This window comes from Lepidochelys kempii, chromosome 3, assembly GCF_965140265.1.
Source record: "Lepidochelys kempii isolate rLepKem1 chromosome 3, rLepKem1.hap2, whole genome shotgun sequence".
Lineage (NCBI taxonomy): Eukaryota > Metazoa > Chordata > Testudines > Cheloniidae > Lepidochelys > Lepidochelys kempii.
In genome coordinates, this window is record NC_133258.1 from 160,204,729 (window position 1) to 160,225,446 (window position 20,718).

Genomic DNA, 20,718 nt, shown 5'->3' on the forward strand with positions numbered 1-20,718 from the left:
GCTTTGAACAAAAATTCAAGCTGATCCAAACCACCCAATTGAAGCAAACTGAACACCAAACACTGTGAAAAGAGTTTGGCAGACATCTATCATGGCAACTTACACTCCCCAAATCACATAAACTGAGGGCCAAATCCTGACCCCTTTCACCAGATGCAGAGGGACAATACTGCTCCTCTCTCCGCTGTCAGTGAGTCTGTTCCCTGGAGTTCCCCTGCACCTAGTTTGGTTACTGCTGGTAACTCTGAGGTTGGATATTGTTTCTTAGGTAGGGTAACCAGAGAGCTAGCGTGGAATGCTAATCGGAACGGGGGTGGGGGTAATAGGGGCCTATATAAGAAAAAGACCCAAAAATCGGGACTGTCTCTATAAAATCAAATTTATTTGAGCATAAGCTTTCATGAACTACAGCTCACTTCATCGGCTGTAGCTCACGAAAGCTTATGCTCAGATAAATTGGTTAGTCTCTAAGGTGCCACAAGTACTCCTGTTCTTTTTGCGGACACAGACTAACAGGGCTGCTACTCTGAAATCTATAAAATCAGGACATCTGGTCACCCAATCCTTATGCAAAACATCATGCAATGACATAATTTAAAGCTGGGTGCTGTAGAAGCAGCAGCTGTTTTCTATAAACAGAAAGAACCACGAAAAGCCTCATTAAAACTTAGACTGGTTAAAAACCCAATGAACAAAAGTATCTAGCGGATTTCATGAAGCGGGCCTAGGACCTGGGAATCTGAACATCGTTACAGTACTGTGGGGGTGGGGTCTAGTTGAGCTGTGATTACAAAGCCAGACAGGTTCAGTACTGTGACGATGGGGCGTATGCCCCACACTGGCCAACAACCAGGAGAGTTAGACCGACCCGAGCCGGGCCGGCGTGTTCTCCGCTCCCCGGGCAGGGCAGTGCCTGCTCTCGGCCGGCAAAGCCAAGGCTTGGGGAGCTCGGCGTGCCTCCCCACGGCTTTGCTCTCCTGCCCGCAGCCCAGCCCGGCTCCTGGCACGGCTCCCCGCGGGGGGGAGCCCGGGGACGGGACGGGTGCGGCAGCGCCAGCCCCCAGCCCTGCCTCCGCGAGCAGGGAGCGGGGCCGGGGCCCCAGCGGGCAAGTCAGGGGCCCCACGCCCGGCAGAACAGCGCTGGGGCCTCCCCCCGGGCCACACACACACACGTGCCAAGGGCCGGAGTCGCGGGTTCCGGGGTGGCACCGGCGCGCCGCGGCTTTGTCCTGCAGCGTCAGCTGCCGGTAGCGCAGGAGAAGAGCAGCGGCTGCAGCGTCCCGTGTCTCTCCCCCTGCACTCCGCCCGGCCCGGCGTGGGGCCTCCCAGCCTCACCCCAGTGCGGTGCTGCCGGGGGAGCAAACAGGGGCTGGAGGCCCTAACAATCTCCACGTGCCGCGGGCAGAGACTGGGGCTCTGCGTCTCCCGGCTCGGTGCCTCCGTCCCTGCCTCTGAGCCAGCCCCGGGGCTCTGCAAGGGGCGGGAGCGCCGCAGCCCCCACGCTGAGCGCCTGCAACACAGCAGGGCGGCTGGAGCTGCCCCCTCCTCTTGCTGCCCTAAAATGATTTTATTTAGTAGGTTCTCACGAGCAAAATAAACCTGAGGCCCCAGCGAGGATCGAACTCGCGACCCCTGGTTTACAAGACCAGTGCTCTAACCACTGAGCTATGGAGCCACCTATCATTTCTGTTAATCTAAATACTTGGTACTGTACTGCATCTTTGTCTCTAGTGTGATTTAATAAGCTATTACTGGTTTTAGAGTAACAGCCGTGTTAGTCTGTATTTGCAAAAAGAAAAGGCATACTTGTGGCACCTTAGAGACTAACCAATTTATTTGAGCGTAAGCTTTCATGAGCTACAGTGAGCTGTAGCTCATGAAAGCTTACGCTCAAATAAATTGGTTAGTCTCTAAGGTGCCACAAGTACTCCTATTCTTTAAGCTATTACTGTCTACCTGGGCCGTATTGAATCTGAATTAACCTCTTTTCTACTGCATCTGGGAAACTCCCCTGGTTCAGTAGCAGATTTTTTTACTATTATTTTTTAAAATCACTTATATATAATGAAAACTCTTTTGTTGTCAGAGCTGAGTTAAAAACTCCCCAGGTCCTAACCTTCCCAAACTTTGATGTGGGGAGAACCTGGAGCCACCTTTTGTTGCAGTAAATAGACTAATTTAAATGTCAGCAATAATATGGCCATTGATAGTAACTGAATAAAAATGAAGATAAGTGTTCAAGTATCTACATATTTACATTACACTCAATATGTTTATATCAGGCTCAGCCTATTCCAAGTATGTAATTATGCACATGATCATCAGGTGTGGTCTACAGTACACTCCAGACAGTATAATGGACAAAACACTCCTGTTTAGGAATTTCCTGCCGCTGACATAGGTAAAAAGTGTGCTAATGCATTATTTTCAGTAGATGAGCAGACTGAAGGACTCAAATCCACCAAACACTAACACTGTGACCATTTATGTGAAACAGTGCCATCCCCACAGAAATAAGACTTGAAATAGAAATCTAGCACAAAACAATATTTAACAGGCAGCCCCAGAAAGGGTTACCCTGAGTTTGCAGTGTTGTTGTAGCAGTGTTGGTCCTAGGATATTAGAGAGACAGGGTGGCTGAGATTATCTCTCTTATTGGATCAACTTCTGTTGGTTCAAGCTTTTGAGCTCCATAGGGCTCTTCTTCAGGTCTGGGGAAGGTACTAAGAGTGTCACAGCTAAATACAAGGTGGAACAGATTCTTTAGCATAAGTGGTTAGAACATATTCTAAGGGACCATTCAAGGTGAAGTGGCCTGTTAACATGCCGGCAGTCATAGGACAAAAAAAGGAAGCTAGTGGGTTACAGATTACAGTAGTAAGCTATTAAAAATCATGGTCTTAATAAAGGCGCTGTTCAGTTATGTTGCTTGGGAAAAGGGCTAAGATAAACAGCAGAAAGTCACTCTTATATCATGAATGTAGGTCCAGGGACTATATCAATATGACTGGTAAAACTTTTCCTCACAGACAAGCCCCTAGTAGCTACATTATGTGTAAAGCCATAGCACCAAGATATATCATGAATAGACCCAGAGAATGCTTTTTAGGCGATAAAAAGAAACTTGGCTATCTTCTGTCTAAACTGTGTGTATATGTATAAAAAAAGCAGTTATCTATTGGTCACTAGACACAGATGTTTGTGATATTTTCAGACCATCACGTGCACCCCCTTCCCATTCATTTTTGGCACATGCCAATCTGCATGGGTGCTAGTTGCCCCTAGCATGGGTTTACATGGCTTACTATCTAGCCCTCAGTGTGATATAGAGGTTACTGGAAGCCACTAGGTGGAACCTAAATACTGTATTAAAGAAGGGGGGAAAGCAGCATTAGCAGATTCAGAAGGCTAAAGAGAGTGAATTTCACACATTTTAAAAAAATCAGTATAACAATTTAGTTTTTAAAATCTATTAGCCAGACAAGAAAAGACCAAACTCTAGATACACTATATAAAATCAGTGGTGACTTACTGGAGGATTAAACATGTTTTATGTACTAAACCCTGCAGTGCTTTCTTTAGCATTATTTCTTTTCAGGTGTTCAGTGAGATAGTGCTGATAAAAGTGAGGGATTAATAGCACCTGGCTAGAGACAGGACCAGTTCAAAGCTCCTGTATGTAACCTGCCAGCACAATACACGTTTAATATATATGGTATCATTCTTCATGCAGAGGGTCAGCTCACAGTAACCTTTTACAAGAGAGTCTGTTGCAAGATAAAGAAATATAATGAAGGTTTTGTGGTGGCATTTGGAGAGGGACATGAAACTGTGAGCGGGAGAGTGTTATTCCTTTCTATGTGCTGCATCATGACTCTACTCCCTCTTCCTGGAGAGAGTCACAGCAGAGGGCAAGATCTGAGGAGCAAATCTTCAGACAAAGCCTCAAGCTAGAAAATGTGTTATCTAATACAAAGTCAAACACGATTTTGCCTTTAATGTGGACAAAGGCTGTTTAAACGTATTAACTCATCCTGGTTAACCGCTGGATTCCCCAAATGTCCTTCTCCATACTAAGGGCAAAACTTGTGATTTAATCTGGAATTACTTTGAATTTACACCAGTCTAATTGAGATCAGAGTCTGGCTCTTAGAATTCACATTCCATATGATCTTTCTGCATTGCTGTGAATTCAAATGTTAGCATAAGAAGTAAACCGCTGAAATGTCTCTTCAGGTAACTAGGCTTTAAACTATCCCTGAAATATCTATTACATGTTAAAAGAGTTCCAAACTTCTTTGCAAGACTAATTATCCTGCTACTTGTCAAATTGTGTTGTTTTGTAAGATCACCCTCTGGTCACGCACATCCAGCTACCTGCTTTGGATGGCAGTAATCTGAAATAAATACCAGTGACGCCTCCCTTTACAAATGTGGCATGCCTCATAACAGGTTGTCATGTCTTGTCCAGCTTTGTCCTCTTCATGTAGACATCACTGTGCCACAGGACAACCTTATGCACCAGTGATAAGCTCAGCATAAATACAGATCAGCGAAACAGGCCCACTTGCTTTTCCTTGGCAGCCTATATGTGAAAGGACTACGCACAACAGCTGTCTTTTCACAGTCCCACCGGCTTTTTGTTTGAAGGATCTAGTATTGTTGACTAAAAAACAAATGAGCAGCCCTTCCCAACCCCTAAAATTCTGTAGTAACCTAATAATTCACAACCAAATGTCAGTGAGTTTCATTTATTAATTTCAGTGGTTGAGGAGGGCTAATGGGGTACTTGGTCCTATACAAACACAGAGCCTGATTCAAAACCCATCAAAGTCAGTGGAACTTTTTCCACTGACTTCAGTGGGGCTTGGATCAGGCCCATGAGGCTAGTAGGCCAGGTCCAGAGTCTCCCCCATACCTACTGAAGTTATGGTTTTGGTTCTGACTTCTACCCTGGGTATGAGCATTTATATTCTCATTTGGCCAAATCGTGAGGTCCTTACTCAATTTCTACTCACTGTCCTCAGGCCACGCTGCCATTGACTTCAGAGGGAGTTGGCGAAATGAGGTGCCTCAGGACTTGGCCCTTTGTTCTGTGTTTTCAGATGTGCACTTTTTTTTTAAAAAAAGTATTGTTCTTTCAGTTACAGACATGAACCATTTGGCCATTATACACAGAAGGACAAAACAAGGTGTAAGATACAGCCAGATAAGTGTCAACAAAAACAAATTACAATTGTTTTTCATTATCGTGCACCATGTGGCATGGTGGACTGGTTATGAAGTCTTTTACCTGTAGCATGCTGGGGAGCAATCCTGGCCCCACTGAAGTCAATGGGAGTCTTGCTGTTGACTTCAATGGGTCCAGGATTGCACACCTGGATCCAGTCTAGCCCAGGCTGGCAATGGGTGAAAGTTGTAAGCATCTGAAGGTTGGTCTGGAGGCCTTTCTGAAATAACTTTGGTGGTCTCAGTCCAGTTCCTAATGGACAAATGTCCTCATCTCACACACAAAAGAAGTACCACCATAATAGGCAACCTTGTTGGCTGGAGTGAGACCAAGAATTGAATGAACCACAGAGACTAAACTCCCCTCTTCCTTCAGAAAAGGGGGACCCTCTACAATAGGGTTACAACACATTGGTAAAAGGAGTACGAAGAAGCCTGCACTATAGATTTGCTGTTTGGGGATTTCATTCTATCACCTTTGCTGGACAAAAGTCCACAATCCTTCGGTTTAAGTAACAGAGGAGGGAGTGAAACAGAAGTTTGGGGAAATAATTACCAATAAAAATCTCATCTAAAAGGACACCAGCTATATTCATCACTATCTTATGGGTCTCTGTTTGTGAATGGGCCAGCTATATATTTAATCTAAATAACAGAGTGGATAAAAATCAATGCTTTAAGAAAAAAAATTGGATTTTTTTATTTAAATTGGATTTTTTTGATAAAATGCTTTTTGAGGAAAAAACTTATCTAAAGATAGTTTTAATTAAGATACATTATAGCTCAAAGATATCTCATCATAGAATAGGGATTATAAATTCTAATTCTATAGTAGGAGACAATATATTCATGTGATGTTTAAGAAAAGTTTTGTAAATGAGTTCCAATAGTTCATGGATTAGGGACCCAATCTTATGGGGTTCCACAGGCTTCTGTATAGACTATTTAGGTTAATCTTTCTATCTACTCAATGGGACTCAGTGCATAGTCTAGAAGATACCATCAGATGCGCTTAGTTTTGCAGTTCTCAAACTGTGGATTTGTGTCTCCAGAGGTAACATGCTTGTTAACAGCAAAAAAATGTTTTTAAATAAATAAATAATATATAGAGGTGAGAAATATAGTGTCCCTCTGCAAATCTGTGTACAGAGTCAAACCCTTACCTATCTCTAAAAGTGCAAAGTTTCAAAAAGTTCAATGAATAGAAGATTGTTGGGGGTAAAATAGATCTGGACAAGGAGAAGAAGTCTGGAGATAAATGTGAGAAGCGAGGGACATATGCTTGTTTTGTTAAAACATATGCTTGTTTTGTTTGATGTTGAAGAAAAAAATCCAGAATACTTAACATTGTTGTTTTAGTTAAATAAAACAATTTAAATGTCTGTTTGGTGATGTTCTCGTCCTAATACAGAATGGCAAGAAAATCCTCTAAATATTAATGATTAACCTGTTGAATTGGAGATAGTTCACCTCCCAATGACTTCATAAATATCTGCTTCAGTTACCTTTGGTAAATGAAATAACCAAACAATCATTCATTTTCTGATATAGCCGTAAAACTAATCTGAAAAGTTTTCAAAATAAATCACTGTTTAAAAATGCATAGTGTGTACCTTCTAAAAATGAGACCTACATCTATCTCTGAGTTGTGAAGAATACGTATTAAGGTTATAACAACCAGCAAGAATGCACTTTTATGTAGAAAACCATGATTAAATCAAGTCTCCCTGACTAGTGATTTAAATCATGATTTAAATCAATTTGATTTAAATCAAATCCACCCTGCTAAATAGGTATTTCTAATCGGCCCATCATTATTGTATCTGAGCATCAATACTTTTCTATAGAGAAATACAGCAATATGTTAGCGTAATGCTACAAAAGGCTACTATTTACAATAGTATTACTGCCTTATTCTGGACTGTTATTGTGGAATATTGCAGTATTTTTTATTCGGGAGTGTGATACAGCATGGCCAGAGGGCATCAGGAAAGAGTTGTTGGTTTTTTTTTAAGCAAAAAAAAAAAAAAGGTGTTTTTATTTGCATAACACACTTACAAGCAAAAACAACAGCACATGCAATGTGTAACACAGCAACCAATCACAGTTGTTTTCTCATTAGCTTCAGGGAAGGGAAGTGTTCAAGCTTTCCTGGGACCAGGGTGGGGGGGCTTCCTTGACTCTCGTGGTCTTCCACCCTTCCAAGTTACCTGGTGGCCCAGAGCAAGGGGTCTTCATCGATTCTCAAGGTCTGCAACCCCCTCGAGTTACCTGGTGCCACACCCAGTGTCATCAACAATTCCCTCCTTTGAAAGCACCCAACAAGAGGGGCAGGCTGTGGGGTGGACAATCTGGGGGGGGCATGTGCACCCACGTGCCAAAGGACCCCCTAACGTGGTGGTGTCCGCAGCAGCAATGGCTGGGGCTGGGGTCCCTTATTCTCTCCCCCAATCAAAGGGTCAAACAAAGGGAACTGGACGGGGACACCAAGCAGAGAACCTCGGACAGCACCAACCGCTCCTCAAAAGCATCAAGGGAGTCGGTGGACGCCGCCCAGAGGAACTCCTCCCGGATACGTGAACGGACCGAGGATCGGAAAACGGCCCCACAGTCACAGGAAACTCCATCGGCCAACCTCCTCTCTCTGGTTTTATAGATGGCCGTTTTAGCCAGGGCCAGGAGGAGGTTAACTAGGAGATCCCGCGACCTTGTGAGGCCACGGAGGGGGAGTGCATAAATAAAAAGGTGAGGGGAAAAATGCAACCAAAAACGTAATAGAACATTTGTGAGGAGCCGGAACAGGGGCTGCAGCCTGGTGCACTCCAAATATACGTGTGCCAGGGTTTCCCTCACACCGCAAAAGGGACAAGTATCTGGGATGGGGGTGAACCGCGCCAAGTACGTGCCCGTGTTCACAGCTCCGTGAAGGAGCCGCCAACTGATGTCCCCGACGGGCCTCGGAACCAAGGTGGAATATAGGCGGAGAGGGATATGTGGCAGAAAGGTAAACGCCGAGGTAGAGCAGCCGACCCGCGCTCCACCGGATGGTCTGAAGCGCGGGTGGGAGGGAGCTCGCCTGCCGCCAGTCTCCTACTGCCAAGCCAGAGCTCTTGACCCAGTTGACCCGGGCAGAGGAGGCTGCCGAATAGATGGCCTGGCAAGCCTCCACCTGCACCAAGTCACCCGGGTCCTGGACCATGAGGAGCACGTCATCAGCATACGCCGACAGGACCAGCCGCAACTCCGGCTCCTGCAGCACCAACCCTGTCAACCTCCTGCGGAGGAGACGGAGGAAGGGCTCGATCGCCAGAGCGTACAGCTGGCCCAAGAGGGGGCATCCCTGCCATACTCCTCTCCCAAAGCTGACCGGTTCTGTCAGGGTCCAGTTGAGCTTAACCAGACACTCTGCGGAAGCGTACAGCACCTGGAAAAAACCCCACAAACTGGGGTCCGAAGCCAAATGCCTGCAGAGTGCTCAGGAGGTACCCGTGGTCCACCCTATTGAATGCCTTCTCCTGATCTAGGGACAGGAGGGCGAATGACAGACAGTCTCTACACCCGAGTTCCAAAAGGTCCCGAACCAGAAATAGGTTATCAAAGATACTGCGGTCCGGGACGGTGTAGGTCTGGTCTGGGTGGATCACGTCTGCCAGCACAGACCCTAGCCAAAGAGAGATTGCTTTCGCTACGATTTTGTAGTCCGTGCTGAGGAGCGAGAAGGGACGCCAATTTCATAAATCGCGGAGGTCCCCCTTCTTTGGCAATAAGGCGAGCACAGCTCGCCTGCATGAAAGAGGGAGGACCCCGCTCTGCAGAGACTCGGCCCAGACTGTGACTAGGTCTGGGCCGAGGACATCCCAAAACATGAGGTAGAGTTCCACGGTCAGCCCGTCCATGCCTGGAGACTTATTAGTGGGCATACGACGGAGGGCTTCCGAGTACTCGGCCAGAGTGAGAGGCAACTCTAGCCGGTCTCGGTTGCTCACGCTGACCGTAGGGAGCTCCTCCCAGAGCACTCTGCAAGCGCTAGGGTCGGTCGGATCCGGGGAGAAAAGACTTGCTTAGAAGGCTCGGGCCCTCCCGCACATCTCCACCAGTTCCATGAGGGGGGTGCCATCTTCTGCCAGTAGGCAGATGACATGTTTCTTGGCCCCCCTCATTTTCTCCAGAGCATAGAAGAAGCGGGAGCCGTGATCCATCTCCCGAAGGAGGTGGATGCGGGATCGAATAAAGGCACCCCGGGCCTGATGGTCCTTGAGGGCCTGGAGCTCCTCCCCCTTCTCCCGGCACGCTCTGCAGAGGAGCGGGTCCTCGGGGCTGGCGGCCAGACGCCTCTCCAGCTCTAAGACCTCCTGTTCCAACTGCTCTATCGCCGCATTTCTCCGTTGGCTGGTGCCCCGGGTGTAGTCGCGTCAGAAAAGCCGGGTGCGCACCTTTCCCAGGTCCCACCATTGCCGCGCCGAGGGAAAGGCACGCCGCTGCCCTCGCCAGGCCAGCCAGAATTCCCGGAAGGACGTCACAAAGCCCTCATCCTCCAACAGGCTGTTGTTAAAATGCCAATAGGCCGGCCCCGGCTTCTCCGCACAGGGAGGCTGTCACAGTGGCTAGGTGATAGTCAGAAAATGGAGCCAGCCGAATGCTGGAGGAGTGGGCTCATAAGAGATGGAAGAGTGATAAATAAATGCGGCCCAACCAGGAGTCGCGCGTCCGATGGGCCTCTACCCGGACAAAGGTGAATGTGGAAGTGTCATCCGGGTGGTGGTCATGCCAGATGTCCACTAGGGAGTGATGTTCGACTATCTCCCGGAGGGTGTTCGCGGCGGCCAGGCTCTGCTCAGTCCCCGAGTGGTCCTGCTCCTTGAGGGTGGTATTAAAATCCCCTCCCAGGACCAGGCTCTTGTGAGAATCTAAAGTGCCGAGGAAGGTGGATGCCTGCTGATAGAATTGCAGCCGCTCTGGGCCCGATGTCAGGGCATAGACGTTAACAAGATTAACCACGAGCCCCTCCATACGGACCCGGAGATGCAGCAGGCGACCCGGCACAGCCTCGGCAACCCCTAGCACCTCGGGCCGTAGGTCGGGGGAGAACAGGGTCGCCACTCCAGCCTGTCGAACTGTGGAATGGCTAAAGTAGACCCTGTCCCCCGACTCCAGCTGCCAACTGTCTTCGGTGGTCAGATCCGTATGGGTCTCCTGCAGGAAAACCACAGAGTACCCTCCCTCCCCAAGGAAGGAGAGCACCTGGGACCTGTGGAGAGCCATCCTACAACCCTGGGTGTTCAACATTGCGATGGTGAGAGGTGCCATGGGGAGGGCCGGGGGGGATCCTCAGTGGCAGGGATGCTCGCATCCCCCAGGGGACCACGCAACAGTTCTTGACCCATCCCGTAGATGAGTAATTGTTCACGGAAGACACGGACCCACCAGTAGGCCATGGCACCCCGCTTCCCCATCCCTTTACCTTCCCCCATGAGGGCCCTTGTGGCCCGGAGGATTTGAGAAAAGTCCCCCCATCACTGGAGAGCAAGTTGTACTTTGTTGCAGGAGCCACGGGCATCTTCTAAAAACTTCCGCAGTGCTCCTTGCAGCTCATGGGGGCGGGTGGGATTATGGTTTCCCGATTGTTCCCCAGCGGGGCCCTTGGTGCAGCCCCGTGGCCCACTAAAATGGGCAAGCAGGGTGCAGATCCCCAACGGGGTGCCTGGTGGGCTGAAGCTTCTAGGCCCACCTCAAACCCTGGGGCAATAGGGGGCGGTGGAGGGAAAATAGCAGCTCCTAATGGGTCGGGGCAGGAGAACACAAAGGCCACTCCCTGGGGGTCATCAGTTGGAAAAGGGAAGGAGACAGCCCCGGGGACGGCGATAACATTGCAGGAGGTAAACTGGATAGGGGTAGGGGCAGGGGCAGAGGCGAGTTTCTGGGTTTCGGGAGGCAAATAGCTGGATGGTGGCACCTCTCAATCAGGCTTGAGGGTTAAGGGGGTGGGGAGGGAGCTCTCGGTGATACCAGGTGCTGGCTCTATGGTGGATTTAGCGGCCACAGCATCAGCAGGTGGATTATCTTCTGTAGGGCCCCGCCTGGGAAGGAAGTTGATTGCTCTGCACCAACGGGGGGTGCCCCTGGCGACTCGTGTCCTGGCCGCGTGGCGCTGGCTGTCGCCTGGCCAGGCTCGGTGGTCGTCAGCAGGGTGCCATCAGTGGCCGGGTTGATGGAGGAGTCCAGGGGCTCCTCGGAGGTGGGAGCAGAAGCAGCAGTTAGGGGGAGAGAGCATGGGGAAAAGAGGGGTGGAGTGAGGATGCCCAGATCGAGGCTTGCTGGCAAAAGGTCTTCCTCCCCCTGAGCGACCGGGATCAGATCTAGGGCCTCGATCTCCTCGAACATGGAGGAGAGGACACTTTCCGCCATCCCGGGGTTCTCCCCGCTGGCACCTGCCACGACGGTTGCCTCGGGGTTCATGGGGGCTTCGGGTAGTGTCAGGACAGAAGGGGCTTCCTCGAGGGTCTCGGAGGGGAGGGTCTCCCATGGAGGGGAGACACTGCCTTCCGGTGCTGCCACGTCTTTCCCGGCTGACGCCAGTGGATGGGACGCACTCGTGGGCAAAGCGGAAGGCTTGGCATCGGTGCCCCCCTTCCTGGTCTTCCAGGGGGCCTCCGCTTCGTGTGGATGAGGCGGAGCTCGAGCCTTCCGCTTGCCTCACTTCCCCTGGACTAGGGCCCAGCCCTCCATGGCATCATCTGGGGGCTGGTTAGCAGGGGTCGTGTCAGGGGGTAAAGGCGATGGCTCAGGGACTTGGTGGGGGAATGGTGGGGCAGCGTAAGGGAGGGAGGATTCTCCCTGGGGCAGGCTCTCTCCCATGCCTGGTGGTATCTTTGCCACACCCTCCTCCATAGGCCCCGCCAGATTGTCAGCAGCGAGGGCAGGGCTCTCCCGCTCATCTGGGCGTTGTAGGGAAGGTGTCCCTTGGGCCTGAGTGGGAGTAGTGGTGGTCCAAAGAGGAGGGGGGGGGCGGGTTCAGGTACCGGGTGGCCAGGGGCATCGGCAATGACAGCGCCGATGTCCTGCCGGGTCTCGGGGATCCCAGGTGCCCCTCCTTGCCGGGCTAAGGGGCAGTCCCTCCGCACATGCCCCGACGCCCGGCAGAGGTAGCATCGGGCCTCCCCCGTGGAGAAGTATACCCGGTAATGGGCCCCCTGGTGGGGGACTAGGAAGGACCCCTCGAGCGCCTCTCCATCATGCACCACCGATGGCATAGAAGCTGCACTTGCTGGTGGAAGGAAAAGATGTGACGGAGGGTGGTGTCCTTGCAGCCCAACAGGAGAGGGCTGATAACAGAAACAGGTTTCCCCAGGGTGGAAAGGGCAGGTAGCAGGGCAGCATTGGGGAGAAAAGGAGGGACAGAGGTCAGGACCAGGTGGACGCCCAGGTCCTCTAGTGGCTCTAGGGGGACAAACACCCCCCCACCGCCAGGCCCCTCTCCACCGCTTCCTGGGTGGCAGCCTCAGATGCTAAGAAGAAGACGACCTTCCCATACATTTTGGAGGCCGCCACAATGGCCGAGGGCCCCACCACCCTCGCCAACGCCCGCACGTAGGTCTCCACGTGGGGCGAGGTGGGCACCAGGAGGCATCAGACACCGTGCTTCCTTGTCATGGTGGAAAAAGGGCCCCGGCCACAATTGATGGTGGCGGAGGTGGTGGGCAGGAGAGATGACGAGGCGGCAGGCGGGGGGGGGGGGCTGCCGCCGCCCAGGCGTACATCCTAGGGGCTGAGGGAGGGACACCCGCAGAGCTGGTAGAGGGGGCAGCGGGGAGGGACGCCGTGGTCGGTGGCTGGGCTGCAGCAGTGGGGGTGGCCCCTGCCAGGGCCTGGTGGTTTTAGCGGGGACCTTCCCCTTCTTCTTGCCCTGGCCTTTCCCGCCGGCTGGGGGGGCTCCCCTAGAGTCTGGGGAGGTGATGGGCATGGCAGCGGCGGAGGTCACCCCGGTGCCCTCCATTGCCGATGCCCCAGCGGGGGCGGTGGCAGGTGGTTAACAGGAGTTGGGGTCAGGTAGAAAGGGACAAGCTGTGGGGTGGACAATTTGCGGGGGGCACATGAACCACCGTACACTTGTCCAGAGAGTCCTGTTTGGTTGGCTGGTGCTTCTGGCCCACACGGTGGAATCAGGGCGAGCAGCTGAGTCCAGAGGCAGATGTTAGACAGCCAGCAAAGACGGTGGAGGAGGGCAGCGGTGAAGATCGTAGTGTGGGGGTTGGGAGGACACAGGTGGATCAGGGGGCAGCTCTGTGCCACACCCCCCGTGTCCCTAAAAACACAGTCAAGACACAGTCAAGGCCTCCCCCCACACGAGAGCACAGTTCAAAAGTTACTCAATCTTAAGGCCCCCTCCATGGCAATTTGTAGATTCCCCGGGTGGTGTTCCTCCAGTAGACGGCTTTTTCCCTTTCTTTTCCGGGCTTTCTTTGCAGCTGTAGTATTCCAGGGATGCCGGAACAGATGATAAGAGTCTCTCTCGGCCGGATACGGGTCCACAAACAAACAGCAAGCGGCTGGGTCTGGGGGCTGGGTCCCTCCACCCACCCCCTCCAGGGAGCGGGCCAGCAGGCCCCCCCCCTCAGGGGGCCCCAGCCGGAGCGGCAGCAGCATCCGAGGGCGGGCAGGGGGGCGGGGCTGACAGCCAGCTGGCAGCTGACCAGCAGAAAAAAGGGAGGAAAGGGGGGAGAGCGTCTGGCCCGGTGAGGGGGGAAGCCGAAAGCGGGGGTGAAAAGCAAGGAAAGCCCAGGCCAGAGGGCATCAGGAGAGTGCCAGAAGGGAGCTTTATTCCCTGTAGAGGGAAGAAAGTTTGCTATAGATTAATTAAAGCACCTGAAGCCAATTAAAGTACCTGAAGCCAGTCACCTGATAAAACCCCCCTGCTTCAATCAGACAAGGGAAGGAGTTGAAGCAGAGTGGATTGGTGTTGGAGCAGAGGGCAGTTTGGAGGGAAGCAGAGGAGAGTTTGGAGAAGTGCTGCGGTGGGCTAAGAAGACCAAGACCCTAGGTAAAGGGACACTTGGTTTGTGCAGAGGGAGGGCAGGAAGCCCCACAAGCTGAAGGGCAGGAGAGGGAAGTAGCCCAGGGGAAGGAACCACTAGTTCTAGTGGTTTACTGCTATCCCTAGGGCCCCTGGGCTGGACCCAGAGTAGAGGGTGGGCCTGGGTTCCTCCCTCTCCACTCTCCTCCTCTAGGACACTAGTGGGGCAGTTAATACCCCAGTGCAGGGGTGAGAAATGGTGCCCTGAACCCTCCCCAAGAAGAGAAAGCATGAGACCCATCAAAGTAGTGCCAGCAATTTGCCACAGGAGCTAACCTAAATCTATGTAGTATGGTTAATTTGGAGGATCCAAGTTTCTGAGACAGTCTCCTGGTATGTTACATAACTCTGTCTTCTCTAGGATTCTAATGGGCTAATTTAATTTTATTCACTTCAGAGATGCCACTTTGATGTAGGTCAGATTAGGTTTTGTCTGTCATTAGAGTCCTTAATTGTAATAGAGTGTGGCCTGATGATAATGAGGATGCTGCAGGCACCAGGCTGAGTTGGCTGCAAGGGAAAGATGTTTTTATGTCCGCTAAACAGCTTTAAAAAGGCTGGAACATTTCTTCCTTCATGCCTTGAGTGGAAAACATTCTGTGTCTCTTTATATTACAGCAAAAAATTCTCCTTTGTTTTATACATCGAGAGGGCCTAATTCCTAGCTGAAGGACACAATACTCTTCAAAGCACAGAGGAGGCTAGATTGTGGCTGGTCTTTGCAGGGCCCTAGTAGGGAGAACATGAGGATTACTCACTGCTGGTGTATCCAGAAGTGCAAACCACCTCACAGAGTGTGTGTGTGGGGGGGGGGGAGGGGCAGGGTGATATAATGTCCACATTCCCCTCTATACAAAGGCTGCAGCATCTAAAGGCTGCAGTGCATGGTCTCTGGAAGTGGTACACTCCCATCCAGAGCTCCCTATAGGCTGGTGTGGCTCCACACTCCCCCTTACTATGGGTTGTGTGTGAGGCCATGTCTGAACTACAAAATTAAGTTGGCCTAACTTATGTCGGCATACAGCTGCCACAGTAATTACGTCACTCGTGCGTGGCGACACTTTGTTCCTTGTGTCGGCAATGCACGTCCTCGCCAGGAGCGCTTATATTGATTGTACTGTCAGAGTGGGGCACTGTGGGATGACTCCAGAAAGCCAGTGACAGTCAATGAAAGCAGCACAGTGTCTACAGTGACATTGCATCGACCTTGACTCTACGCCGCTCGTGGAGGTGGAATTATTAAGTTGGTGTAGCGGGGCAGTTACATCAACAGGAGTGAAATGTCAGTGTAGACGCTTCCATAGTTAGGTTGACATAAGCTGCCTTGCATTGTCCTAAGTCTGGAGTGTAGATCAGACCTAGGTTTTGCAGTCTGGCCTGAAGACAGCAAAACACTGAATGTGAGGCCGAGAGAGCAGCTGCCACAATGGTACTTGGCTTTACGAGGAAAGGATTTCAGCTTTTGCAATTCAAGAGGTTTATAACATTAAAAATGGATAGGCTTGACTTTTAAAGCAGGTTTTGCAAAATCTTTGTGAAGAGACATCAGGGCTTGCAGGAATGCGCACAAGGTTTGGTTATGACTAGGGCCACAGTTCTAATTCTGACTTGCTGTGTGATACTTAATCCCTCTGCACAGTTTCCCATCTGTCCAACACTTCCCTACCTATCTCACGGAAGCATGGCAAGATGAGTTTATTTGTTGCATGCTCTATGAAAGTTCAGCATTATATTGTAAAAATAGCCTCAGAGGATTTCAAGTGGGCTGTAATCAAATAAAAATCTTACACCAACATCATAACACGAAACTTTCCAGCCTCTGCATTTCTGATCACGGGGCAGGTTTGGTTTTTTCTGCTGTTTTCAGAACTGTGACCTGATTTCTGACACAACCTCTAATACAATCCAGATCTTTGTTCTACCATAAACCATTTAGGCTGAAATTTTCAAAAGAGACTAAAGAACATAGGCACCCAGCTCCCATTGAGTTTCAATGGGACATGGGTCCCTAACTTTGTTAGGCTACATTCTCTCTGTCATGCCCAGTTATGACCTGTGAATATCCTGGTCACATGAGGATGCACAACAAAGGCACAAATGTTGGTTCAACAGTTTTCAGTTTCACTGAGTTTTGGGGGGGAGAAAAATACCCCCATGTTTGCTTTGCACAGATAAGCATTTAAATCTCAGAAAAAGTTAACTCTGCTCTTTCCCCACACACAACATGATACAGTTTTAATGACACTTATCCCATACTATTTCTCAGTTAATAAAAAAATAAGATGTCAAAATTATGGTTGCAGAAGCAACGTTAACTCAGCCATATTGCTCATACTATTTGTATGAAAAATCCTATACGTGGGCCCTAAATCATGCCCTGAGTCTTTTAGGAGGGAAGTGTAAGTGGGCTTTACTACAAAGAACAGCTGTATCTATGTGTATATACTCTGCTCTAAAACTTTTCATTACTAGATCTCCAAGTGCTTTATAAAAGAGGCCACTGCCATTATCCCCATTTTATAGAGGGGAACAATTCAGGTGCAGAGACTTGCTCAAGGTCACCCAGCAGGCTATGGGCAGAGCCGGGAATAGCATCCAGGTCTCCTGAGCCTCTATGCAGTGCTTTGTCCACTGTGTCAATGAAAAGGGAGGGGAAGTCATAGGGAACAGATGTACCAATGAATAAATTAGCCCTATAACAATATCCTTATGCCCTCTTTCTGATGATCACATTCCCTCTGACAACTAAACTGAATCAGAATCCCCAAACAATATATAAGTAAAGTGGGTGCAAATTGATGGGTAATCTGCAGGTTTTGGATCAGTGTACACACTCTTCCTTGTGCTGAGTCTGTAGAGGATAGACCAAGGAAAGGTATATTTGCAATGATAAATAATCTCAAACACTGCAGCCTACCTGTTGCTTGGATGCAGTGAGGTACTAACATATCCTTTCAATTCTGTGAGCATCCACCCCACTTAACTGAGTCCCTGAGACCAAGTCTTTGCTAGTTAGGGAGTGACTCCAGAGAGATTTAAGTACAGGGTATAAGCAATACTCATTCTGATATTATTTAACAGGGAGACACACAGACCACCCTGTGGAATGGAACAAACTGGCTTTCCCTAGGCTTCTGATGCAAGGGCGGCCTAACAAGTGAGCAGCATTACCAGCTCATGTGATCTTTATTTGGAGATTTATAATATTTGCTGTTTTTTCTAAAAGTCCCAGATCCAGGAGTCAAGTGAGAATCTCAGTTTTCGTCTTTTAAAAAAGTAAGCAAATAGCCCTCATCACTGTAGAGATAAGTGGGGAAGCGTGACCCAGTGGACCCTGAAAAGTCAGAAACCAGAAGGCAAAAATAAAGTACCTAAAATGTATTGTTTTGTTTAAAAATCACGAGATTTTTAAGTCTATCTCATGATTTTTGAGGCCTGACAGATGACTTTTGAAGGCTAAGGGTTGGCAATACAGAGTGAGGCTGGCAGACAGTCCTCTTCTGAACAATGGAATCTGAAGGCTCCTCTCCTCTCCCCTGCATCTACATGCTGGCTCTCGTCTCTCCTGGCTGGGTGATTGCTTGAAAGGAAGGGCTGGCTTCTCTCCCTGTCCCGTGGGACTACAAGAGCATGGCCGGCTCTAGCCACCAGCAAAACAAGCAGGTGCCTGGGGCAGCACATTTCTAGGGGCGGCATTCCAGTGCCGGCCATGCTGCCCCTAGAAATGTGCCTCTGCTTCCCCAGCTCGCCTCCGCCTGTTTCCCTGAGCGCGCCGCTGCCGCTCCGCTTCTCTCCCCCCCATGCTTGCCGTGCGCAAAACAGCTGTTTGGCGCAGCAAACCTGGGAGTGGGGAAGGAAGGAGAAGCTGGGCGGTGGCGCACACGGGGGTGGAGCAGAGGTGAGCTGAGGTGGGGAGCGGTTCCTCTACCCCCCCCCCCGTTACTTCCTGTGCTCCATCTGCTCCCCTGAATGCGCTGCCTCTCCCTTGCCTGAGAGGGTGGGGGGAAAGGTGGAGCAGAGGTGAGTTAGGGCGGGGAGCTGCGGGGGAGCTGCAGGAAGCAATGGGTGGGGGGGTGGGAAATGCAGCATGCCGTTCGGGGGGCTGGGGATCTGGGGAAGGGGCTGGGAAGGGGCGCAGTTGGGGCAGAGCCGGGGGCGGGGGGGGGGGGCGACGAAAAAAAAGCAGGGTGGCCAAAGAATTTTTTGCTTGGGGCGGCAAAAATCCTAGAGCCGGCCCTGTACAAGAGTAGGGTTCACTCTCTCTAGCTCTCTGTTAAAACACATGGAGTTTGGTGTTTCTTAGGTTGCAGTCTAGTCCCCCAGCTCCCACTCCTGGTCTGTTTCAAACACAGCTTAGGCAGGCAGTTTCATTTTACCAGCCTCTGCATCTATTCTGTTCTTTGTTTGTGGAGCATGCTGGTAGCTGCCAATACGGCAAGGGTGCTACACATACTTCATAACAAAGAATAATATTTAATAATATGTTTAACCAGGTGATAAGGAATAGAAAATACTACATAGGTGCAATGCCATCTAGTTAAGTTGCTGTTGTGACCTTCCAGTTAGTATAGTATACACCTGCTGAGTTTCCCTCCCATAGCTCTGGTTTCCAGTACAGCTGGGTCAGAATCGGAGCCCAAGATATGAACTCCCCTGAATAGGGGGAAATTGAGATCCTGGTCTGAGCTTTATGTTAACAACTGGCAGGAAAAACAAACAACCAAAGAAAACCAATACACACTAGTTTCATACTTCCCTGAACTTTGGAAATGTTTGGATCCTTATCCATTCCCAGATGCAGTGGTTGGTCTTTATGGCCAGATTTTTGAAAGAGTTCAGGGCCAGTTTTCAAGTGCCCCACACTTTTGGGGGGCAGATTTTCAAAAGAGGTCAGCTCCCATTTAAGGACTTTAATAAGGGCCACATTTTCAAAAATGCTCAGCAATCATAAGCTCCTATTGAGACACTTATGGATAGATTTCCAAAACACTGGATGCTGCACTGTTTTTAAAATCTGGCCCTTTGTTGATACAAGTCTAAATCCTCACCACAGATCTGAACATCCCACTTGTTGAGGAAGTTTGGGCTTTCTCTTGGGCCCAGATCTAATATACAATTCCTCCTACTTCAGGTTGCACTGAAAATACCCTGAGAATAGGCTTGCTCATAGTATTTTCCACTTTTCCTGGCAGTCCCAAATAGGACCAATCATTCAGAACTGAAAGAATAATGGGAAAAGCTAGCCAAATCTTTTTGAATCTCAGGAAAGATTATGATCGCGTTTTGTGGAAAGTTTCAGATTGGTGCTTATTTCATTCAAATTGGCTCACCCTTTACTCGTGAAGATATAATATCTTGGTCTCAGATGGATAATCAAGGTGGGGAGATCAGACAGGTGATATCATAGTTCAAACACTGGTTTCAAATCTGAACTTTGATAGCTTTAACAAATCCCCTGAAGCAGAATTGTTGAGCTAATGCTGGGATCAAATGTGCCAAAAGCTTTAAAAGCACCACTGAGAATGTCAAAAGAGAATGATGAAGCTGCCTCACATTTGCATGTGGGGATAAATTGTTCTTGAGTCTAATCCATAAATCAGAACATTAAACTATTGTAATTAGACTCTGTGTGAGACTCTGTGGGGCATAAATATTAGCAGCTGCTCTTCATACATGACAGACCTTTTTTAAAGTTTATACATGCATATAAATTCCCCTCCTAAAATGAAATATATTTAAAGGAAGCCTTGACCCGCCATAGGACTTGTCTGATGAATAAACACAAGAACATCCTAATACACTTGAGTAACTGATGAATTAACACTTCACTTACTGTACTGATAAATGCTAATTTCAATCTAAATTATATAAGCAAATTTAGAAGTGACTCATTCACAATCTTCATTCAGGATTGCATCAGAGGCATTGAATATATAAAGTCATGACTTCCACAGTATGAAGTAGGCCTGATCTAACTCCCACTGGAGTCAACAGAAAGGGTCCCATAAATTTCACTGGGAGTTGGATCAGGGTCAGAATGCAGCAGAACACTTGTCAGATAGATGTGGTGTTTAATTAAATGTACAAGTCAGATTTTTATAGTGGAGTCCCGTTTACCAGAATAGAAGGGCCTGAACTTTTAGGTCTCAGTTCAGCAAAGCACATAAGCAGATGTTTACCTTTAAGCACATGCTTAAATTCCATTGAGTTCAGTGGGGATCAAGCATGTGCTTAAGTGCTTTGCTGAATCAGGTCCTTCATGCCTGTCCCCACATTCATCTTCATGACATCTCCTATGCTGCCCCTATGGCTGGAACAGTCTTTCTGTACTCATCTGACAGATTTCATTTCTTTCATCTTTCCAGACCTATCTCTTCAAGCTATCCCTTCTTTTTCTCATCATTAGCAATCCTCACACC

At 49.4% G+C, this 20,718-nt stretch overlaps 1 non-coding gene across 1 annotated transcript; it reads right to left on the reverse strand.

Annotated features, from left to right (window-relative positions):
• Window positions 1–1,602: 1,602 nt before the first annotated feature.
• On the reverse strand, window positions 1,603–1,675 carry TRNAT-UGU (transfer RNA threonine (anticodon UGU)). The gene has a single exon. It is a non-coding gene; the product is annotated as a tRNA-Thr (tRNA).
• Between the last annotated feature and the right edge of the window lie 19,043 nt (window positions 1,676–20,718).